General features: G+C 41.4%; 1 non-coding gene across 1 annotated transcript; it reads right to left on the reverse strand.

The window, feature by feature from the left end:
- Nucleotides 1-499: 499 nt before the first annotated feature.
- Nucleotides 500-606, reverse strand: LOC127090240 (small nucleolar RNA R71). Its single transcript, XR_007791766.1, has one exon. It is a non-coding gene; the product is annotated as a small nucleolar RNA R71 (small nucleolar RNA).
- Between the last annotated feature and the right edge of the window lie 8910 nt (nt 607-9516).

The raw sequence follows: 9516 nt of genomic DNA on the forward strand, positions 1-9516 counted from the left end.
CACAGAATTAAAGTGTTTCTTATATTTAAGACGCCGAATACTAGAGTACCAACGACGGTACAATATTCCTGATATCCTCTTTCCTACTACGAAACCATTTGAGAAACCAACCATGGCTGTAGTGGGACCACAAAATCGTCCTCTTAAGTTCTACGATACCCCGTCCCAACAAGAACCTTACAACAGCATCGCTGCCCCTGTTATCGATCGAAATGATTTCGAGTTGAAAGCTTCATTATTATCAGTTGTCCAACAACATCAATTTGCTGGAAATCCTATGGACGACCTTAATGAACATTTAACCATGTTTGTGCAGTACGCAGACACTGTGAAGGAAAATGGTGTATCTCAAGATGCAATAAGACTACACCTTTTTCCTTTCTCACTACGAGACAAAGCTTGGGCTTGGTTGCAATCCTTGCCGTCCAACTCAGTCACTACATAGGAAGAACTGAAGAATGTTTTATTAGCCTGATATTTTCCGCCAAGCAAAACAGCTATGCTGAGAGCTCAAATCAACGAATTTCGACAAAAAGATGCAGAATCTCTCTATGACGCATGGGAGAGATACAAAGACATGATGAGGATATGTCCACATCACGGTCTTGAAGACTGGGTGATCATTCACACATTTTACAATGGGCTTCTGTATAACACAAGACTGAAAGTAGATGTTGCCGCGGGCGGTGCACTTATGGACAAGCCATACAAGAAGCCTATCAACTCATTGGAAACATGTCCCAAAACCATTGCCAATGGGGAGGTGAAAGAACTCCAGTAGAAAACTCCCAAACCAAAAATGGAATGTACGAAATCAGTAGCCTTGACCACATCCACGCAAAGGTAGATGCCCTTGTTCAAAAGTTAGACAACTTGACCATACCACCTGCAGCCACCATGGTTGTCGTGACTTCAAACTACGAGTTATATGGAATTCCTGGACACACTGCACCAGAATGTCAGATATTAGCAGGAGTCCCCACTGATCAAGTAAATTATGCACAAGGAAACCCTTATTCGAATACCTACAACCCAGGTTGGAAAAACCATCCTAACGTTTCGTACAAGAACAACAACGCCTTGTATGCACCTGGCCAAGCACCCATTGTTCCACCTGGATATCAAAATCCAGCTACTAATTCTCCTAACATTCCTAGGAAGTCCAACCTTGAACTAATGATGGAAAGCTTCATAGCTACCCAAGCTCAAACAAACAAAGACTTCTTGAACCAAAATATACATACTAGTGAGCAACTTAAACAATTAGCGAGCAAAGTAGACGCCTTAGCCACCCACAACAAAATGCTTGAAACACAGATTTCACAAGTGGCTCAGCAACAAGCATCTACTGCTGCTCCCGCTGGCACATTTCTTGGACAGCCACAACCTAATCCAAAAGGACATGTAAATTCCGTTATATTGAGAAGTGGAAAAGAACTAGACGGACCCGTAGATCCAAGACTCCAAAATCCTGCCATGTACAAAAAACCTGACAAAACAATAGCTGAGAAGGTAAGTGAACCAAAGGTGAAGGAAGATAATACCCAAGAGGCCGAAGAGAAAGAAAAACCTTATGTGCCTCCACCACCTTATAAAACACTCATTCCGTATCTTCAAAGACTCGCAAATTCTAAAACCGCAGAGCAATTTAAGAAATTTGTTGAACTTCTGAAGCAACTGAATATTAGAATTCCCTTTACAGAAGCTATCACACAAATGCCCTCATATGCCAAGTTTCTTAAAGAGATCCTATCCAATAAGAAGAAGATCGAGGATAACGAAACAGTTACACTTACTGCTGAGTGTAGCGCAATAATCCAAAACAACATGCCTCCCAAACTAAAAGACCCAGGTAGTTTCTCCATACCCTGTGTCGTTGGATAGTTCGTCATAGACAAAGCTCTATACGACTTAGGAGCCATCATTAGTGTAATGCCCTTATCCATCTGTAAAAGGCTCAACATGGGAGAACTAAGACCAACGAAGATGTTTGTTCAACTAGCTGACCACTCAATCAAATATTTTGTTGGTATGCTAGAGAATGTCCCAGTACGTGTAGGACAATTCTACATTCCTACAGACTTTATAATCATGGACATCAAAGAAGATGCCACTACACCTATTATATTAGGAAGGCCATTCTTAGCTACCGCTAGAGCCATAATAGATGTGAAAAGAGGTAAGCTAACATTCGAAGTTGGAGAAGAAAAAGTTGAATTCATCTTGACACAGTTCTTTCAAGCGCCAGCTATAGACGATACCTGTTATCTACTTGATGTCATAGACGAGTGCGTAAGAGATATGGAGATGTAAGAAACCACATATTCTGATATAATGAAAATCCAAATCCCTCCAATCTTTAAGATGATAATTGGCGTGAACCATACCAAAGTGACAGTCTAAGCGAATGCTTAGCACTTACACCCAATCACATGCCATGCCCGAAGAAACCAAACTTAGAATTAAAAGCACTACCAAAGAAACTAAGATACGAATTCCTAGACACTGAACTTAAAAGACCAGTAATAGTCAACGTAGACTTAGGACAAATTGAAACTGAAAAGTTACTAGATGTCTTAAGAAAATATCCAACTGCGTTAGGCTACACCATCGCCGACCTAAAAGGAATAAGTCCTTCTATCTGTATGCATCGCATTAAGGTAGAGGAAGATTGTAAAACCTCTAGAGAACACCAGAGAAGGATCGACCTAATCTTAAGTACTGTAGTCAAGGATGAAGTAAAGAAGTTATTAGATGCATGAATCATATACCCGATCTCCGATAGTCAATGGGTTAGCCCCGTTCATGTAGTACCCAAGAAAGGGGGTGTTACAGTTGTTAAGAACAAGAAGGGAGAATCTATAGCACAAAGAGTTGTGACCGAAAGTAGAATGTGCATCGATTATAGGAAGCTAAACAAAGCCACTTGAAAGGATCATTTTCCTCTACCTTTCATTGATCAAATCCTTGAACAATTGGCTAAGCATTCTCACTTCTGCTATCTAGACGGTTATTCAGGATTCTTTCAAATTCCTATCCATCCTGACGACCAAGAAAAAAAAAACCTTCACATGCCCTTTTGGTACATTTGCTTATCGACGAATGCCATTTGGACTATGCAACGCTCCCGCAACATTCCAAAGATGCATGATGTCAATCTTCGCTGACTTTATAGACGACATTATGGAAGTCTTTATGGACGATTTTTCTGTTTGTGGGCAGAGCTTTGAAGGATGTCTATCAAACCTTGAAATGGTACTTGAAAGATGTGTAAAGGTGAATCTCGTCTTGAACTGGGAGAAATGCCATTTCATGGTCCAACAAGGAATCATGTTAGGACACGTAGTATCTGATAAAGGGATTGAAGTAGACAAAGCTAAGATCAAAATTATAGAGAATCTTCAACCTTTGAAAATCGTACGAGAAATACGAAGCTTCTTAGGACATGCCGGTTTCTACCGACGCTTTATCAAAGATTTCTCGAAAATTACCAAACCACTGACTAGTTTATTAATGAAAGGCACTGACTTTATCTTTGATGAGAAATGTTTAACATCGTTTGAACAATTAAAAACATCTTTAATCACCGCACCTATCATGAAACCACCTGACTGGAGATTACCAATCGAAATCATGTGTGATGTGAGTGACTATGGCGTAGGCGCAGTGCTAGGACAAAGGAAGGATAAAAAACTTCATGTGACCTACTACGCAAGTGGAACCTTAGATCCTGTCCAAATGAACTACGCCACCACTGAAAAGGAACTTCTAGCCGTTGTGTTCGCTTTAGACAAATTCCGTTCTTACTTAGTGGGAGCGAAAATCATCATTTATACTGATCACACTGCTATTAGATAGTTGCTAAGTAAGAAGAATGCCAAACCGAGACTCTTAAGATGGACCCTACTCTTACAAGAATTTGACTTAGAAATAAAAGATAAGAAGGGTATTGAGAACGTAGTAGCAGACCACTTATCACGAACCGAAGGGAATAAGCATGAACAAATTCCAATCAATGATGATTTCCCTTATGAACGACTTATAGCCCAAATGGAAAGCGACATGTCTGAGCTAACCTTAAATGATACCGAAATAGAAGAATCCATGGAAGAAATTCATACGAATATAACTCTGCCATGGTATGCTGATTTTGTCAACTACCTAACTGTTGGAGCACTTCCACCGGACCTATCATACCAACAAAAGAATAAATTCTTTCACGATCTAAAACAGTACTACTGGGATGAACCTCTGCTTTTCAAAAGAGGCACCGACGGTATTTTCCATCGATCTGTTCCTGAAGATGAAATAAATGTTATAATCTCATATTGCCTTTCCGCTCCCTATGGTGGGCACACAAGTGCTTCAAAAACTTGTGCTAAGATCTTAAAATTTGGCCTCTTTTGGCCTACTCTATAGAAAGATGTCCATAATGCGGCATTGACTTCTACAACTTCAACACCTCAGACTCGTCAGGGGCCGATTACTTTCTTCATTGCTGGCATCATTCAGTACGGCTAGGTCTCTGCTGTCAACAAAGAAGATGGGGATAGTGATTGCGACATTGACAACTGGGTGTGTCCAAGGGTCCCGAGTGAAGTTCTCCGCAACTGGTCTTCTGAAGAGATTATCCAAGTCACTCTTTTTAAATAATAATTTTCTTTGTTTATTCATGCATATCCAAGTCTTACGTTCCGCCCAGGGTGTGATTACTCATTGTAGGGCTCATCTAAGTGGATACCTGCATTTTTTATCATAAATAAAGGACGTCTTTTTGCATTCAAATATTTTTTTCACTGTCTTTCTATTTTTGCAGTTTTCAAAAATCAAAAATATATAAAAAAATATATACATTTGGCAATGTTTTTTTTAGTTTCCACTTCTTGTTCACACTCATAAGCACATACCATCACTCATGCAGATGCACGTCATCGGATCCTATTGATAACAGTTCTGCTATGGCTCGCTTCGACTTTTAAAATCCAATCTTTCAAGCTGAAGAAGAGGGTGATGAAGACTGTGAACTCCCTGAAGAACTTGCCAGGTTATTAAAACAGGAGGAAAGGGTCATTCAATCGCATCAAGAGTCTGTTGAAGTGATTAATCTCGGCACCGAGGACGCCAAGAGAGAAATCAAGATAGGGGCTGCTTTGGAAGATAATGTGAAGAAGGGACTGATTGAATTGCTGCAAGAGTATGTTAACATCTTCGCTTGGTCTTATCAGGACATGCCAGGGCTTGACACAGACATTGTGGTACACCGTTTGCCTCTCAAAGAGGATTGTCCTCCGGTCAAGCAGAAGCTCAGAAGAACAAGACCAGAGATGGCTGTCAAGATAAAGGAAGAAGTGCAAAAACAGTTGGATGCAGGGTTTCTAGCGGTTACAAATTATCCGCCATGGGTTGCAAATATTGTTCCATTACCTAAAAAGGATGGAAAGGTACGGATGTGTGTTGACTACCGGGATCTGAACAGAGCTAGTCCTAAAGATGATTTCCCATTACCTCACATCGATGTTTTGGTGGATAACACGGCTCAGTTCTCGGTATTCTCCTTCATGGATGGCTTTTCTGGCTATAATCAAATTAAGATGGCACCAGAAGACATGGAGAAGACATCTTTCATAACCCCATGGGGCACCTTCTGCTACAAGGTGATGTCGTTTGGTCTGAAAAATGTTGGGGCAACATATCAACAAGCTATGGTAACTCTTTTCCATGATATGATTCATCATGAAATCGAGGTTTATGTTGATGATATGATTGCCAAATCTCAGACGGAAGAAGAACATCTGGTGAATTTGCAGAAACTGTTTGAGCGTTTGAGGAAATTCAAGCTGAGGCTTAATCCGAACAAGTGCACTTTCGGGGTGAAATCTGGATAACTGTTGGGTTTTATTGTTAGTGAAAAAGGGATTGAGGTGGATCCGGCCAAAGTGAAAGAGATACAAGAAACGCCTGAGTCAAGAACAGAAAAACAAGTCCGTGGTTTCTTAGGAAGGTTGAACTACATTGCAAGGTTCATCTCTCACCTAACAGCCACGTGTGAGCCAATATTCAAATTGTTGAGAAAAGACCAGGCTATCAGGTGGAATGATGATTGCCAATGGGCTTTCGAAAAAATAAAAGAGTATTTCCAGAATCCTTCTATCCTTATGCCTCCAGTCCAGGGAGACCGCTGATTATGTATTTGACAGTACTCGATAATTCCATGGGTTATGTTCTCGGTCAACACGACGAGACAGGTAGGAAAGAGCATGCCATCTACTACCTGAGTAAAAAATTCACAGATTGCGAGTCGAGATACTCAATGCTTGAAAAGACATGTTGTGCACTTGCATGGGCTGCTAAGCGATTGAGACAATACATGTTGACTCACACAACCTTACTGATCTCCAAAATGGATCCAGTCAAGTATATATTTGAGAAGCCAGCTCTCACCGGAAGGGTTGCTCGTTGGCAAATGGTACTGACAGAGTACGACATCCCAGAAAGCCATCAAAGGGAGTATTCTGTCAGACTATCTTGCTCAGCAGCCGATTGATGATTATGAGTCGATGAAGTTTGATTTTCCAGATGAAGAAATCATGTTCCTCAAGATGAAAGACTATGAAGAGCCAGTTGTTGAGGAGGGACCCGATCTAGATGAAAAGTGGACTTTAATGTTTGATGGGGCCGTCAATGCCAAAGGAAGTGGAATTGGTGTTGTCATTACCACTCCGAAAGGTGCCCACATGCCTTTCACCGCTCGTCTAACTTTTGAGTGCACCAATAATGAAGCTGAGTATGAAGCCTGTATCTTGGGTATCGAGCAAGCCATTGATTTGAGAATCAAGACTCTGGACATCTTCGGAGATTCAGCTCTAGAGATCAATCAAGTGAATGGTGATTGGAATACTCTCCAGCCTAATCTGGTCCCCTACAAAGACTACACGAGAAGAATGTTGACTTTCTTCACAACAGTAAGGTTGTATCATATACCTCGTGATGAGAACCAGACAGCAGATGCTCTTGCTACTCTGTCCTCCATGATTAAGGTGATTCGGTGGAACTATGCTCCCAGGATCGATGTTATGCGCCATGATAGGGCCGCGTATGTGTTTGCTGCTAAACTGGTAGTTGATGACAAGCCCTGGTACCACGATATCAAGTGCTTTATGAATAATCAAGAGTACCCTGCAGGGGAATCCAACAATGATAGAAAGACTTTGAGATGATTGGCAGGCAGTTTCTTCTTGAACAAAGACGATGTGTTGTATAAGAGGAACTTCGACATGGTTTTGCTCAGATGCGTGGATAGACACGAAGCGGACATGTTAATGCAGAAAGTTCATGAAGGCTCCTTCGATACTCATGCCAGCGGACATGCAATGGCTAAGAAATTGTTGAGAGCGGGTTATTACTAGATGACCATGGAATCTGATTGTTTCAAATATGCTCGGAAGTGTCATAAATGTCAGATTTATGTTGATAAGGTGCATGTGCCGCCAAATCCTCTGAATGTGATGTCTTCGCCATGGCCGTTTGCTATGTGGGGCATTGATATGATTGGAAAGATTAAGCCGACTGCTTCCAATGGGCATCGCTTCATCCTTGTTGCCATCAACTATTACACCAAGTGGGTCGAAGCAGCGTCATTTGCGAAGGTCACCAGACATGTGGTTGCCCGATTCATCAAGAAAGAAATCAATTGTTGTTATGGGATTCCCGAAAGAATCATTACTGATAATGGTTCTAATCTCAATAACAAAATGATGAAAGAGTTGTGCAAGAACTTCAACGTTCAACATCACAACTCTTCCCCTTATCGTCCTAAGATGAACGGTGCCGTTGAGGCAGCAAATAAGAACATAAAGAAGATTGTGCAGAAGATGGTCGTTACGTACAGAGATTGGCATGAGATGCTACCCTTCGCCTTACATGGGTACCGTACTTCAGTACATACATCGACCGGGGCAACCCCTTATTCCCTTGTGTATGGTATAGAAGCAGTCCTACCTGTTGAAGTGGAGATTCCTTCTCTAAGAGTCATGTTGGATGTCAAGTTAGACGAAGCTGAATGGGTTCGGACAAGGTTCAATGAGTTAAGTCTTATCGAAGAGAAGCGAATGTCATCCATTTGTCATAGGCAGTTGTATCAAAGTCGGATGAAGAGAGCCTTTGATCAGAAAGTGCGTCCTCGATGCTTCCAAGTCAGAGATTTGGTGTTGAAAAGGATCCTTCCTCCTCAGACAGATCATAGGGGCAAGTGGACTCCTAACTATGATGGACTGTATATTGTCACCAAGGTTTTTGATTGTGGAGCCTTAATGCTTGCAACTATGGATGGTGAAAACTTCACTTCCCCTGTGAACTCAGACGCAGTTAAAAAATACTTTGCATAAAATAGACCCGCTTGACGATAAAAAGAATAGTCCAGGCAAAAAAATGGGCATCCCGGTGAACCAAGAAAATGAAAAAGGTTTGGGAAAAAGTTAGGGATTAAAAAAAATGAAAAGATTGTACACCCAGTAAGTTGAAAACCTGAAAGGGCAACTTAGGCAAAAATGGGTATCCCGGTGGATTGAAAACCCGAAAGGGCGATCCAGGAAAAAGTTAGGGATTAAGCGAATGGTTGCGTTCTGAGTAGTTCTGAATATCATCTCGTGTCGATAACCGGAAACTTATGAAGGATAGGAAACATTCCAATCACCTTTTTCGGAAAGCTGATAATCTAGAGGATCTTGAAGACGAGCGAATCATAACAGAATTTGAACCCGATAGAAATCCATTTCACATTGCCATTAGATTAATTTCTGTTTTTACCTGTTGTGCAATTACCTCTTTCCAGGGATTGCTTCCTGATGTAAATACCTATTCAGAGGCCACTCAATCAATAAAATCATGTTATTCAGTACATCTCTGTGTTCAATTTCATTTTACTGTTTTGTTTGCGAAAATGACGTCCGAATTTTTGATAAACATTGCATCATGAAACATAAGAGCTTTACATGTACGTGCTTAATAAACATTGAAAATTGCTATAAAGTTTAAGTGCTTTGGATAGTCTATTCAGAACAGGTACACTCGGGGCATTTCCTTAAGGTCCCCATCAAATGATCGCGGATGTTTTTCCTCAACAGTTGGAATTTGGTATCTTAACCTTGCAGAGCTAGTCCGAGCGTTGGATTCTTAAATCCCCAACAGGCTCTCACTACTGTACTTCCCCAAGCATTTGTTTCAGATTATACATTCACCAGCGGAGTTGACAGTGTCAGACTGTATATCCCCAGCGGAGTTGACAGTGCCAGACTGTATCTTCCCAGTAGAAGCGGCTGCTCCTCAGAGTTCGATGCCAGATCGATGATCTCGACGCTAGACCCATGCTCTCTTTCCTTGAAGCAGAATCTCGGTACCGTATCGGTGTTTTCTTCCCCTGCTGATTCGTCTCTCCCGCAGATTATGGTTTCCAAAACCACTGTCGCTTTCCTCAGCAGCAAGTTTTCGGTGCCATTCTATCCCCAGCCAGAGCCTCAG

The sequence above is a fragment of the Lathyrus oleraceus genome, chromosome 5 (assembly GCF_024323335.1).
Source record: "Lathyrus oleraceus cultivar Zhongwan6 chromosome 5, CAAS_Psat_ZW6_1.0, whole genome shotgun sequence".
Lineage (NCBI taxonomy): Eukaryota > Viridiplantae > Streptophyta > Magnoliopsida > Fabales > Fabaceae > Lathyrus > Lathyrus oleraceus.